The sequence below is a fragment of the Mytilus californianus genome, unplaced genomic scaffold (genome assembly GCF_021869535.1).
Source record: "Mytilus californianus isolate M0D057914Y unplaced genomic scaffold, xbMytCali1.0.p SCAF_4, whole genome shotgun sequence".
Lineage (NCBI taxonomy): Eukaryota > Metazoa > Mollusca > Bivalvia > Mytilida > Mytilidae > Mytilus > Mytilus californianus.
In genome coordinates, this window is record NW_026262690.1 from 109,997,068 (window position 1) to 110,012,555 (window position 15,488).

General features: G+C 32.9%; 1 long non-coding RNA gene across 1 annotated transcript; it reads right to left on the reverse strand.

Moving 5' to 3' along the window:
• Positions 1–484: 484 nt before the first annotated feature.
• LOC127739112 (uncharacterized) lies at positions 485–9,945 on the reverse strand. The gene is made up of 5 exons (XR_008000289.1): positions 9,842–9,945; positions 7,666–7,746; positions 7,005–7,133; positions 4,572–4,636; positions 485–574 (listed from the first exon to the last, which is right to left on the reverse strand). It is a non-coding gene; the product is annotated as an uncharacterized LOC127739112 (long non-coding RNA).
• Between the last annotated feature and the right edge of the window lie 5,543 nt (positions 9,946–15,488).

Sequence of the window (15,488 nt, forward strand, 5' to 3'; positions counted from 1 at the left end):
ACAAAACTTAAGATTTTTGGTCACAATCACGAATTGGTTGACATATACGGTGTGTCGATGTCTCAACGTACTAGCGTCATGTTTTGGCGTTCTTCGATCTCAAGATACTAGTAAATTCGACTAATTTGTAATTTGACTGATTATGTCATATTCCCGATTGTGACATTTTGACTGAGTGTGGATTCGTATGGCGGATGATGCATTCATAATAGGTGACGCTTACCTTGTCGACGCACTCATTTCCGATTCCTTTGAATTCCCTCAGTTTGCATGCTCTAGTTATTCGGATTATTTTTATTTTTGCCTAAATGTGTACTTGTACTTAGTTTCACTAGAGCTTACATCGCCGTTGACTTAAAGCTGTTTTAATTAAGCCTTAGGTATAGTATTGTATTAATGATATTATATTATTATGGGAAATGCATATTCTGTCAAGTCCAATATATCTTAACATTTGTGCTGTTAGCCTATATTATCACACTCACCTATGAGGGTGGAGTTAAATGCGACACCAACTACACAGATATTGTTATCTTTCACCGCTGCAATTAATCCACTTACTTGTGTACCATGACTGGAACCAAATATGAAATTATAACAAGTATTGCAGAATTGTCTTTATTTAATATTTAATAAAAAGACTCAGAGCTGCCTACTTTATTGAAAAAATCACCATAAAGATTGCTGTTATATAGCATGCCATATAGACTTGCTACATGTCCCTTCCTAATTTTCTTCTTTTCCTTCAATTTCGCCCCTTTAACAATTTTACTGCTATAAAAAAGAGATTTCCATTATACTGACATCTCCAAGGGCAATCAGTATACTGTCAGTTTTCAGTAAACATATGAATTAGTAAGAAAGAAATAAAAGAAATGGAATTTTAGGAATTCTACATGCCATACATCATGACCTGAAGTATGATCTAAGCATATCTATAACTGCACAAACGTATAATATAGTCAAACGAAAAACAAGAAATAATTGTTTGGTGTATGGGTTATTCCATCGTCGTACCCTAAATTGAATACTAGGCTAATAAAACGCAACGTCATTAGGTGGATTTCATTGTTTATGACATTTAACAAATCACAACGTTTTTGATGCACGCTATTGAAAATATTACATCAATGTACTAGATTTTGAAATTCCTATTTGCTTTTTCTGTGTCCATTGTGCATATTTTGAATTAATGTTATCAGAAATCCGCATATATATATGTTGTGGACAAGTTATCATTTTGTACAAATTATAATTTGTACAAAAAACTGTACAAATTATAATTTGTAAAAAAAAACTGTACAAATTATAATTTGTATTTTGACTTTGTATAAATTGTTATTTGTACAAAAAGTGCTTGATACAGACTAAGAAATTTTATTCAATGACCACACAATAAACCTTGTTTACAAAATACAAAAACACCCAGATGGAGACAGGAAATGCAATTGATACATGCATGCCAGTTAATTCTGATAGTACAATAGAAATTGGCCCGAGTGACAATTCTGATAGAATAATAAAAATTGTCCCCAGTGACAATTCTGATAGTATAATAGAAATTGGCCCCAGTGACAATTCTGATAGTATAATAGAAATTGGCCCCAGTGACAATTCTGATAGTATAATAAAAATTGGCCCCAGTGACAATTCTGATAGTATAACAGAAATTGGCCCCAGTGACAATCAGGATGACACTGACGTTGAAACACCAATCATACGTGCCATGAAGCGTGCGCTGTCTGGTCAACAGGTCCAAGGCGAATATCTAACCAAGAAAACGAAACGGAAATTATCAGAACTTGCTGTGGGGGATAATGTCATTATACCAATTATTTAGTATGATCGTTCCCCAACTAATCCTCGAAATATCTTAGGTGTAATTATTGAATGTGGGGAATTTGGGTACCACATTGGAACAGCTGTAGGTTTAAATAGGATATTTGTCGAGAAATCAAATTGAAGCTGTTAAAGACACATCTTTATTCGCAGCAACGATTCATGAGCTTCAACTTTCGCTACGTGAAGCAGTTAAAAAGCTTTCAGGTGGTTATGGGTTTCTTTTATGTAAATGCAAAGGGGGAGCAGCACTTCTAAATGTAAATGTAAAAAGAAAAGGATGCCATAATTCTCTCACAGGCTCAAACAAATGATACAGAACTATTTTTGCATTTTGTAAATAAGATTTATTGTGTGATCATTGAATAAAACTTTTATAGTGTGTATCAATGTTTTTATAACAAAATCCATACTATAAATTATCGTACAAGTTATAAGTGAATTTTAGTCAAATTTTGTAATTATAATTTGGTCAAAATGATAACTTGTACACAACATATACATATTACACACAAGAACGTTGTGTAGTCTGTAAATTTCCCCTTCAAGATCCGTTTGTGTTCTGTGTAATTAAAAAAATTACTGATATCTAATTTAATTCTGACTTCATTTTGATACGGTTGTATTGTTATTGGTCAGGCAGGGCTTTCGCGTCGTTACCTTTCATTATATGATCCATTTATGGATGGCCCCATTGCTTTCTAAATATTTCAAAAGTTACAGTTATGAGTATAACCATTTTATATTAAATATGTACTACAGTCTGGTATATTTTTTAGACCTACATTAGGGAGCTACCATTTGATTTTTATGGGGGGCTAGGATGAAATTTGAAAAAAATAGGCAGGACAGGAGTTTTGAGTAAAAAAAAAAGGCAGGATGAGACACTTTGCAAAAAAAAAAAAGACAGGATGACAATTTATGTAAAAAAAAAGTCAGGATAAACTTTAAAAAAAAAGGCAGGACCGAAAAGAGTGAAAAATAAAAAGGCAGGACAGAGATTACAACTAAAAAAAAAGGCGGGACACAATTTTTCATCCTAGCCCCCCCCCCCCCCCCCCCATAAAAATCAAATGGCAGCTCCCTTAGTGGTTCTACACCCTTACGACCGGTTTACCAAATGAAATATTGATACCTTGTAGCAGTTATTTACTCCTACAAGTTGAACGTTGTTTATAAAAATACTAAGTTTTGTAAAATTGTATTAGCAGTTGTTAACTATCATGTCCATTTCGAGTCGGTTGCCTCCCTTAAAACATACTACTACTTGTGTATACACATGTGTTAAGGGAGCTACCATTTCATTTTTATGGGGGGGGGGGGGGGGGGGGCTAGGATGAAAAATTTTGTCCTGCTTTTTTTTTAACTGTAATCTCTGTCCTACCTTTTTATTTTTCACTCTAATCGGTCCTGCCTTCTTTTTTTTTTAGTTTATCCTGACTTTTTTTACCTAAATTGTCGTCCTGACTTTTTTTTTTTGCAAATGACTCATCCTGCCTTTTTTTTTTACTCAAAACTCCTGTCCTGCCTATTTTTTCAAATTTCATCCTAGCCCCCCTCCCCCATAAAAGTCAAATGGAAGCTCCCTAATGAATATCAATAATACTAGAACACACCCGCGACATCGCGGGTCCGTGACTGAATTAAAGTACATATGCCTTATTTTCAGCCTGGATTTTTAGTTTTCGTATTGTCATCTGATAAAGTCATGCTGATTGTAAGGTGCACAGTTTTCTCTGCTTTCAAAATCTTTTTGTTTGAACCCGTCCTGGTTTTCTTACTACAATAAACTTACTATAAACTACATTCAATTTTTTTAACTTACTTACCAAAATTAATATTGGTAGTGAGGTGGAAGAAAACAGATTTGTTAAACAGTGTACTATCATAATGTAACAAAGATATAAAACAACTACTGGAAGAATTCCAGGTTCTCCTGATAGAGGAGGGATTTACAGAAAGTAACAGGTAGCTACAACCGGAAACCTCATGTGACATATACTATTGGTATCGGTATCGAACTTGTTAATTATTGGTAATATTAGTTATGTGGAACACAAAAGGGCATGGAATAGTGTAATTTTTTAACAACATCATTGTCCTAAATTAGTTATAAATAAAGTTGAATTCTTTGATTCGTCGTTTTTACGTCATGCCGGCTAACAAATTGGACCTCGTTATTTTAGCAGTATAGATTCACTGCCGTACTTTATTGTATTTTAAATGTATGAAATTGTTTGTAACTTTTCACACACTAGTACTCCTATTTAAGTCTTTGGGAAAATAAAACTTGAATCATGTTTGCCCCGTGAGTCTTTACGCCATGCTTCCCGTTTGCCCTGGGTCGTGAGGATATTTTGAAGATTCCGATCCCCCTCCCCAAAAATATGGTCATGTTTCAACAAAACAAAATAAGACGTACGGATTTTAAAAAGAATAAGGATTCTTCAGTGTTTAGTGTAGTTTGGTTTCCATTTCATTGACGCGTACACCGCATTTACTTTAATCAAATCAGGGTTTTCGCCTAGATTCCTGTTTGCAACATATGTTTTGGTTGTGCATAGAGATTGTGCATAATTATGGTGGTATAAAAGCTTTTTGGGGTAATATATGAAAGGTCTTTGATGACCACTAACGATGGTCGTTTGAATCTTCAAAATATTTAACCAACAGACCAGTAAATTCTTGCAAGTCGAAATTAAAAAAGAATATAGTATGGCGTTCGTGCTTACCTACTGTCTGTATTAGAATCCGGATTATTATCCTCACCATAAATGTCTATGTCATTAATAGTATCCTGAAATACAGAGGTAGCCATACAAAATAAATGAATATAACATGTTCAGTTAAGAATTTCCAAATAATATGAAAAATATCTGAGAAAATATCGACTGTCATGTCTGACAATTTTTCAATTTATTTTAGACCTCTCTATGTATTTATATATCTTTGACGCTAAAAATGTTGGGAATGGAACATTGCTAGTATTTAATCCAGAAAAGCATCAAACCATTAAAATCTGGCATGTTTCTGCTTGATGTGCTACACATTGGTTGACAGTACTACCAGGGCAGTATGACTTGTGTAACGGTTGTATAGTTGAAGACTGCATGTTGCCCTCTAGAGACTGTATGTTGCCCTCTAGAGTTTAAAATTTCAGATAACTTTTGAGTAGGTAAATTCTAGGTAAAAGTATATGTTGTCTTTTTCTTTATACTATTATTGTTCGATTTTTTTTGTATTATAAAACCAATCGCTTTTTAAGTTATACTGTGCGGTCCTAAACATGGAACGTAAAAAATGGTTTCCCTAAAAAGTTTCTTTTTTCACGTAAAACAGGCGCTGCAGGGCGAATTCACTTGAACGTTATACAATTGTGAAAATAAAGGAAACACCGGATAATGGGAAGGATTACGTGTATTTTCTTTCAGTTTAACACACACGATTTAAGTATTATTGGAGTTGAAGATATTTTAAAATTTCAGTTTGAGTATAATTGAATGTATTTATACAATCAATGGTTTACAAAAAATGGTAACCGTATGAATGAATGTGCCGATTGCAATATATTGTTCAAGAAAACGAACGGTACATGTACTCAATAAGGCAACACATGACCAAACTAAATAAATACATGTGTATGTTGTTCTCCGGACTTTTACTTCAAAAACAAATGGCGAGCAAGCAAGCACTAATTCAATTTTAATTCCCTCCTTAATATGTTAATATTCCACGAGAAGCCTACACTATGATGAGGATAAAATACATTTTATACACTTAGTAGAAAATACAAGTAAAATTGAGAATGGAAATGGGGAATGTGTCAAAGAAACAACAACCCGACCAAAGAGCAGAAAACAGCCGAAGGCCACCAATGGGTCTTCAATACAGCGAGAAAATCCCGCACCCGGAGACGTGCTTCAGCAGGCCCCTAAACAAAAATATGCACTAGTTCAGTAGTAATGGACGTCATACTAAACTCCGAAATATATAAAAGAAACTAAAATTAAAAATTATACAAGACTAACAAAGGCCAGAGGCTCCTGACTTGGGACGGACGCAAAAATGCGGCGGGGTTAAACATGTTTTTTGAGATCTCAACCCTCCCCCTATACCTCTAGCCAATGTAGAAAAAACAAACACACAGCAATACGCACAGTGAAACTCAGTTTAAAAGAAGCCCGAGTCCGATGTCAGAATAGGTAACAAAAGAAACTAAACAAAATGACAATGATACATAAATTAACAAAGGACTACTAGCAGTTACTGACATGCTAGCTCCAGACCTCAATTAAACTGATTGAAATATTATGTCTTCATCATATGAATATCAAGCACAATCCCTCCCGTTAGGGGTTTAGTATCATACCATCATAAAATATATGAGAAGAACATAACCCGTATCATGCCAACAACTGGTTTTAGAATAAATGTGTTTATTTCCGATGCAAAGACCCTATAAGTGAATCAATATTAAAACCAAAATATGCCATCTTTAATGACCTGACAACAGTATAGTAACTATATCCCTTCTTAATAAGTCTGTTCAAAGGTTTTGTTAGTTTTAGAGGTGAATGCCGACATTTTTGTGCTTTGTAAAGAATATTACCATAAAAGATTGGATGTGAAATACCTGAACGTATAAGATGTCTGCATGTTGATTTATATTTACGAATGATGTCCTTGTACCGACGATAAAATTTAGTAAATGTTTTGACTAGTTTGTGATATCGAAAACCCTGGTGTAATAATTTTTCAGTAGTACATAGATTTCTTTCGCTAAAATCTAATACGTTGTTACATACAATAGGAAATGAAAAATCATCTCTTTTATCATAAATTTTAGTAAATGGTATCGTTCTGTATCAGCCATCCGTGATGATATCGATATCAGTCTCGGTCATAAGGCTTTATCACACCTAAACAGATTTAGAAATACATCTGTTTTAAGTATATAATAAAGTGTGTATGATATCATACCCCGTATCAGCCTTCGACCAATTTAATGCCTCTAGCAGAGATCTTGTATGTTAGGATCTTATGCCGTTTTGGGTTGATACCGGTGTGATATCGAAAAAGTTATATGATATTCTTTATTTATGTTTTTGGCATTTTTGCCCCGAGCGGTTACCTTGTCACTCAGAAATTTCACATTTGACACTTACAACATTTGCAGCTAGATCTGGATGGTCGGTTTGTAATCCATCGTCCACTACTGCAATGACTATACCAGAACCAGAGTAACCTGCTGACCAGGCGCTACTGACTTTCATTGTTGGGGTAACATCGTCATTCTGGAATGGATAATTCTGATTCTTATTTCTTTAACATTTCGTGTATTTAAACCAATGCTACCTAGATGATTTTTTCAGAACTTTCGAATACGTTCTGTTTTGAACGGCACGTATTCCAAAATAAGGAAAGTTAAAAAAAAATAAATGTCTATGGTATATTAATCATATGATAGTCTAATCATCTTAATGACGATGTTCTCATTTACCAGAGACACTATAAACATAAAAGAGCAGTGAATTCCTTTATATAAACCTATCATGTCTCACACTGACATTGCTTTCGAATTTTCCGGTTTATTTCTGCAAAAAAAAAAAAACACCAAAAGATATAACGGTTTTACAACCTACTATACATACCAATTTGAAGATATTAATATGTACAACAGACATTATCATAAGTATCTGGTCTCGTTTCTTTTTTTTCATTATCATTTTGCCAGAACTGCGAAAAATGTATATACAAACTTTTGGAAGAAAAATATGCCTGTGAGTATGATCTATTGTACGACATTTTGTAAATTTAAGAACCTACCAAATACCAAAGATTGTTCCATTCCGTATCCACAGTTTTTGGTACTCTGACATGACCTTTTTCTTGTTGAACCCATTTAATCTACAATTAAATATTAACCAATGTTGAGGACTTGCTACAAGCTTATTATCTGCATTAACCAAATTAAATGGTGGAGTCAAGATCGAACATACAGACTTTTGTGTTCGGAAAATCAATCGTAAGCCATTTTAAAGTATAGCGAGATTGGCAAAGTTTTTATGATTGATCGGAGAATATTTCTAGACATATTAATTCCAGCAATCTTGTGAACAATGCAGAGGAATATGATCTTCTAAAGGCTAAGTGTGCGTAACTGAACAAAGAATTGGGGATAACAGATATGAATTCGTAGTTACGCGAAATCTCATTTACAGTAGAAAATGAACTATTGATGCGAACATGCAGGTCTTGAACTTCTCTGGTCGGTTTACTGTAAACAAAAGTAGTCATCAAATCGCTGTACATTTTCAAAACCAAACTAATCAGGATCCTCTAGCCTTTGTCAGTCTTGTATTAATTTTAATTTTAGTTTCTTGTGTACAATTTGGAGTTTAGTATGGCGTTCATTATCACTGAACTAGTATATATATTTGTTTAGGGGCCAGCTGAAGGACGCCTCCGGGTGCGGGAATTTCTCGCTGCATTGAAGACCTGTTGGTGACCTTCTGCTGCTGTCTGTTCTATGGTCGGGTTGTTGTCTCTTTGGCACATTCCCCATTTCCATTCTCAATTTTATTTACATTCGATTCTTGATCATTACAATACACTTAGTTGTTCCCTTAGCACATGATTTGTGGACAGAATGACGTATTCTCGGAGGTTTTCTATGTGAATTTTTATATTACTCTGACGGAGACTTATTTGAAATACACTATTGCCTATAAAAGGAATATTTCCGATTGTAATACTGATATAACGTTATCCAAGTTACAAGATTGGACGATGTTCCTGTTCATGACAAAAAAACAGATGATTTCGACCACGTCCACATTTCATTTGGAAAAGAATATCTAATGGCAACCTTACTTGTATGATATAATATGATAACATGAAAAGCAGTCAAATAATCAAGATACATAACAATTTTGCATATCGCATAGTATACGTTACTTATCATGTTTGGTTTCGTTGCAGTTTTTATTATAATGTTAAAATTCTTTAGTATACAACTGTGGTTTCCTGGACTAAGACCCGTGTTGAAAGTGCATTAGCTTGACTCTGTTGGAAGTATAAATACGCACACAAAAAGTTTTTTTTTTCTTTTGTTAAGGAAAATGCAATAAACTATGATATAATAACTCAGTGGACGGATGCACAAAAACTTTGTATTACAAATACTAAATATCATTTAATTTCTCGAACTTCACTACTCGTTTTCAGTATGTCAATTTTCCATCTGTTGAGGATAATACATAACAAGTGTATTAATAAAAAAAAAAGTCAAAGCAAATAGATTGTGTATACTATATTTTTCTATAGATTGAAAACTCTGAACCTTTGCAGTTATTATTAACAGAACGAAAAATGCACACTTCCAATTTATCGCAAGTGTTCAACAGCGTTGTAAGCAACATCATTCTAAAATAAGATTAACTAAACATTGTCTCAAAATATAAATTGTACTTGTACACGTTAAGAAACATGAAGATTATGAAATGAACTTTGACGTTACATAAAAATGTATTTGACCGTGCCTTAGTAACTTTAAAAGTCTCGCTCAGAAGCTTTCTTCTTACTTCTTTATTTTGAAAAGATAAAAAGTAACATTTAATTTATTGACGTTTAGTTATAATTTAAACAAGTATTTCTTCATCGTAGAAAGAACACGAGGGTCTTGATGCGGGTCCTTCGTTTCTGTAATGTTTTCGTAATTTTTATCTATCCTTTATATTTTTGCCATTTAGTCTCTATTCTTTATTTTTAAAAACCAATCAATATATATTTGCATGAAACCAATAAGTAAAAGCCATCTTACTGACTTCATGCAAATAACAAACAGTAATAAATTATTATAGTGAGCTGTTATAGACCTGCAATCAATGTCAGCCAAAGTTAGTCCTAACGGATATGGAACCGCGGCATCATATTATGGGTAGTAAATGTAACCACGTGATAAGGGCGATAACCTAACTATCATAAATAGTCATTGTCTTACCTCTGGACTTCGTCTTAATATATTTACATCATTGTCTTCTCTGAGAGTACTCAGTTTTTCCTTTGTTCTTGTCTGTCGAATCTGTGCTTTGATATACACTTCTTGTCCTATCCGAAACTGAAATAATTCGTAAAACTACTAAACTACAATCAACAAAATATCTAAATTTCTAATGAAGTTTTATATCCAATGGGATCATACCCTACTATTTTTAAAATAAGATAAGGTTGTTTTCTTTTACCTTTGTATTGAATAATTTAAAACGAGAAAAAGAGAAAATTGCGAAAAAAATCTGGAAAATTAATCAATTCTAATGTTAACAATCTGTGTTTGCTGTGACCATTGTTAGAGGTGTACACTTAAGTGTAAGTGTATTTATGATAATTACTATGAAGTCCTTTTTTTCGGCAACGAATAATATAATTTATATCAAGAATGGACCACTGACATGCAAAATCACAAAAATATCAAAGGCAATAAAAAAAAATCGAAATGGAAGAAAAACACCCAATACCATTGTCAAATGAAAACAAAATAGGAACATAAAACAATGTCCACAAAACATAACATAGAAAACATAAAGAGCAAGAAAATCCTAGATGGTGAATTCCGGTGATCCGGAAGGGACAGAAGTTCCTCCTTCGTCAATATCACCCCTCGTGTAGCTCATGACAAAAATAATTCCGAGGATAAGTCGCATTCGATGTTTAATTCTTAGGGCATTTTCTTCATCTTTAAAAATAACGCTTATTCTGTAAGATTCTTATGAAAATGATTTTACTATTATTTTTTTCTGTAATTATATCATTTCTTTATTCTGTACAGCGTTCTAGTCTGTAAACTCCATCCAGACCCTCAGGTAAGCACACAGTATGCAAATGTATATCCAAAAGTGCAGTTAACAATTGCGTAGTACACAAAAACACATGTCATGCACTTTTACAGTTTTATAGTTAATTTTATGGGTATTACACCCGTTACATACTATTATAGAAAACCCTTAGCATCCGTGATGATAAAGATTAAATTTTTCGTTCCTTTGATCTTATAAATTTAAGATTCAGATTCAGATTCAATATTTTATTAAAGTCTCACCACTTGTATAACATTATACATTCCAATATACATATAAAACATTGCGTATAACATAAAATATTGAAAAACATATATTTGAGTTGTAGCTACAAGAAAAAAGATTGGATACATGTACATACGACAACTAAGTATAAGAACGTCTTTTTTATCATGCCATAAATTAAGCCCTAGAAAGGGGGGGTTTGAAATGAATATCCTGGCTGTTTTAGAGTTGAAAATGAATAATCTTGCACAAGACAGGATGAACATTAATATTAACACAAAATGTAGGAAACAATAGTGTACAAAAGTGAAAATAAACTTTCGTGAGGCGAAGCAGTGGAAAAAAATAAACATGCGTACCAACTAATGAAAATAAAAATAAATATTCGATCCGTCAAAAATTATCCTGCCTCCCCCCCCCCCCCTGATTATGTTAATATGTTGTTTTGTCCTGCAATTTAATATTGACGTTTAAGTGCCATGTAAATATAAATATTTTCGTTTGCCGGATATTTAATCTGCATGGTGACCTCCATAATGGAAAAATGCTGCGCACGACATTTCAAAACTGGTGTGCACCATTTTTGAAAGTCGTGCGCACCAGTTTTTGAAAGTCGTATACACCATTTTGAAGATGTCGAGCGCACGAGTTTAAGATGAAAAATATTTATTTCTCTCTGCTGTTGGTTTTAACACTATCAACAGCTTCAAAAGTATGTTATTTTACAGATTATATCCAGATCGCTTGTCTTTTTGCATTAATAAGGTCTATTTCCTTCTAAAAAAAAACATTGGCCACACCCTTCGACCAAAATATATTTGTTATAAACAGATGTATATGATTAGATATACATCCTAACAAACATGATGGTGGTCCATATGCATGTGGCCAATGTTGTTTGAACCAAAAACTAATAAATTATGCCAAAAATATAATCAAAACTATGGTTTTCTGTATATGAGGGCACAGTTACATTGTATGATGTCATACTAATAATTACAACTTTAAAACACTTAACCAATTCGATTGTTTGTCGACTTCTCAATGGGAAGTTCAACCTCCCCACCCCGACTGTTTTCGATAAACTTGTCTTGTATTTGTCGTTTGACCACTGATGAATCATAATACAGATTTTCAAAAGCGAATTTCAATATATAATGCCCATTCTTAACAGTCAGGCGGCAGTGTATTCTTGTACAAGTAGGAAGCCCTCCCCAGATATGTAAGTCATGATTCAATCTTGGTTTGTTTAAATGATATTCTTATGATTTCGGCACCGACCAAATGTTTTTTTTTCTTTGAGAAATTTCTCAAAAACTTACTATTTTTTCAACAGCATGTGCGAACATTTTTTTGAAGCCAACATGTTGTTACTAATTATTGTTTTCCTAATTTTCAAAGGAAACAAACTATAATTTTTTTCATTTCCCTCTTGTTTCTTAAGAAATTTAGTATTTATTTTTGAAAACAAGCTTTCACTTCCCCCCCCCCCCCCCCCCCCCCCCCCCCCCCACTAACACGAAAGGTAAATGATCGGGCCCTTTTATTATTACAAATAGGTTAATTGAAAGGAAAAAAATCAAATAGTTCGATATTATTCATTTTTATCAAATGTTACAATTTAAAAACATTGATATTATCGAAAAGTATATATATGAACCTAATCAATGAATAAAAAGAGTCCCGGAAATATATATTGTATTAATTCTAAGCATATTTTCAATGTTTTGATATGTTTTTTCTTGCATCTTTATATTTCAGTATAGGCTTTATTACATGTAGATAGAGTTATATATTATATGTTATATAAAATTTATCTTTGATCTAATATGCTTCTAGATTCTATATCTACATTTTATAATTCATGATGAGAGATGAACTTATTTAATAACTATAGATATTTCATTAACATTTTTTTTAATATAGGACGATATTGTAAATTCATTTTTGACACAAAAGCACTTGATAAAACTCTAAAAGCAAAAGAAAAACGCTTTTATTGTTGTTCTTCGTCTAACAGTTATTGAAACATACCTGCTCAATATAGTCAAATCGTGGATGTTCCTTATTAAACCATATTTTTGGATCGTCTTTTCTTGATGTTGTGAACACTATCCTGTCAGTAAATTCTCCATCTCTAAATTCTGATCTTTTAAAACCAGAAACAGAATGAAACAAGTATAAACTAAGAAGCGCAAAATAAATTTTCATTTTTTTTCAATTTAAAACAAATGTCCTTATTTAGTTATTCTCAGTTATTTATATATTATTTTTTTTTGAATTTGTCCCGTTGACAATCTGAATAAAGCAATGTTCTACTTTTACTGAAGATTTCTTAAATATCAATGTTTTTTTCTATAGTTATGAAGGGATATGCTTCAGGTACGGTACGTTTCTCCTTTAGTTTTGTCATTGGTTGATGAAATTTAAAACGTTATTTATTTATTATCGTAAGTGTTTTGTGCCAACATGAAATATCGTTTCAAGGACTTTATTTAATTCAATCATCTTATTTTTAGGGAGCTACCATTTGATTTTTATGGGGGGCTAGGATGAAAAATTTTGTCCTGCCTTTTTATTTTTCCCTCTGTTCGGTCCTGCCTTTTTATTTTTCACTCTATTCAGTCCTGCCTTTTTTTTTTTAATTTATCCTGACTTTTTTTTTACATAAATTGTCATCCTGCCTTTTTTTTTGCAAATAATCTCATCCTGCCTTTTTTTTACTCAAAACTCCTGTCCTGCCTATTTTTTTCAAATTTCATCCTAGCCCCCCCATAAAAATCAAATGGTAGCTCCCTTAGTTTGAAGCAATATTAACATTTTTATTCTTATTTTCTTACGACGTAATTCCGTTAAGATTTTTTCTGAATATTGCACAAAAATGTGTCTTCCAGTACTGCTTATGGCATTGCTTAACGGCCACCGTAACGATATCATTTCAATTTACATGTAGCAGGTTCAGTACTTTGAGGTTGTTTAAAGTAACTGCGAGTGTTATATGATACGGTATTGTTTAAAGTAACGGCGAGTGTTCTGTGATACGGTATTGTTTAAAGTAACTGCGAGTGTTCTATGATGCGGTATTGTTTAAAGTAACTGCGAGTGTTCTGTGATACGGTATTGTTTAAAGTAACTGCGAGTGTTCTGTGATACGGTATTGTTTAAAGTAACTGCGAGTGTTCAATGATGCGGTATTGTTTAAAGTAACTGCGAGTGTTCTATGATGCGGTATTGTTTGAAGTAACTGCGAGTGTTCTATGATGCGGTATTGTTTAAAGTAACTGCGAGTGTTCTATGATACGGTATTGTTTAAAATAACTGCGAGTGTTCTGTGATACGGTATTGTTTAAAGTAACTGCGAGTGTTCTATGATGCGGTATTGCTTAAAGTAACTGCGAGTGTTCTATGATACGGTATTGTTTCACGAGTACCTATTTTTTTGTTATTTATAAAACCGTTGTATTCAAGAGTAATTGGCTTTTTCTATAACGAAGCTATTGTACGTTATGTAATCGAGGAGATGTGGTCTGATTTCCAATGAGACAACTATCTACTAGAGACCATTGGACGGGGATGTAAAGAACTATACGTTACATGTACCAATGTAATTAAAATAAGATCCTGTTTCCACGCTTTGCTTGAAAGGATCCCATAATTTGTCGTGTGAATCTTATCATGATGTATATTTCCCATTTGGTAATAGTAATAGTAGTAAAAATTTTAATTGTAGTTTAAAGGTGCAATATCATCAAAATTTGACTGATACATGAAAACTTATATAGGAATCGAATTTACTTACATGAAGAGTAATTCTTTGTTCGATTGTTTGTTTTTTTTTAATAGAAAAGCAACTTCGATAGATAAAGCATCCCCTTTTCTGCATGGAGATAGATCACTACACTACAAACAATGTTGTTTTAGAAAATGTATCCCTATATTTCTATTGTAGATAGACCATGGATTATTTTACTGTGTAATATCCCCAAAATTCTGAACTACTAGACTTGCTAAGAACTGCTAGACTTGCTAAGAACTGCTAGACTTGCTAAAAACTGCTCATAGATTGAGTTCAAACCGTGCAAACAGTTTAAGCATATTACTACCAAGATAATTTTGATAACAATTATTTTACAGTAAAAATATCTGAGAAATAATGGAGATACAACACTATCAAAATATTTTTCTCTGAACTAACTAGATAAATCAGCTATTATAATCCAGTGAGAGTGTTGAGATAGAACAGTGTGGTTCTGATAAAAACTTGTAGTGTAAGAATTCTGGTATAATAGTTGTGAAGAGAGATAGACCATTGCACTCGAATATCAAGATTATATAATTATAGCCATCTCTATTTTTATCAAAAGTGGACATATAACACTATAATATTCACGCAACGAATTGTCTGTTCTTTTTTGTTTTGTTTGTTTTGGTAATTATTACATCAGCCAATGAATTTTAAGCCTTTAAATTTTCAAAGGTGTGTATCATTACGACAAAACCAGAAGGATTCCGAATGGTCTTTAAAACAGAAAATAAAACGGAGCGTTGTCAGATCTTTGTAAGCGAAGC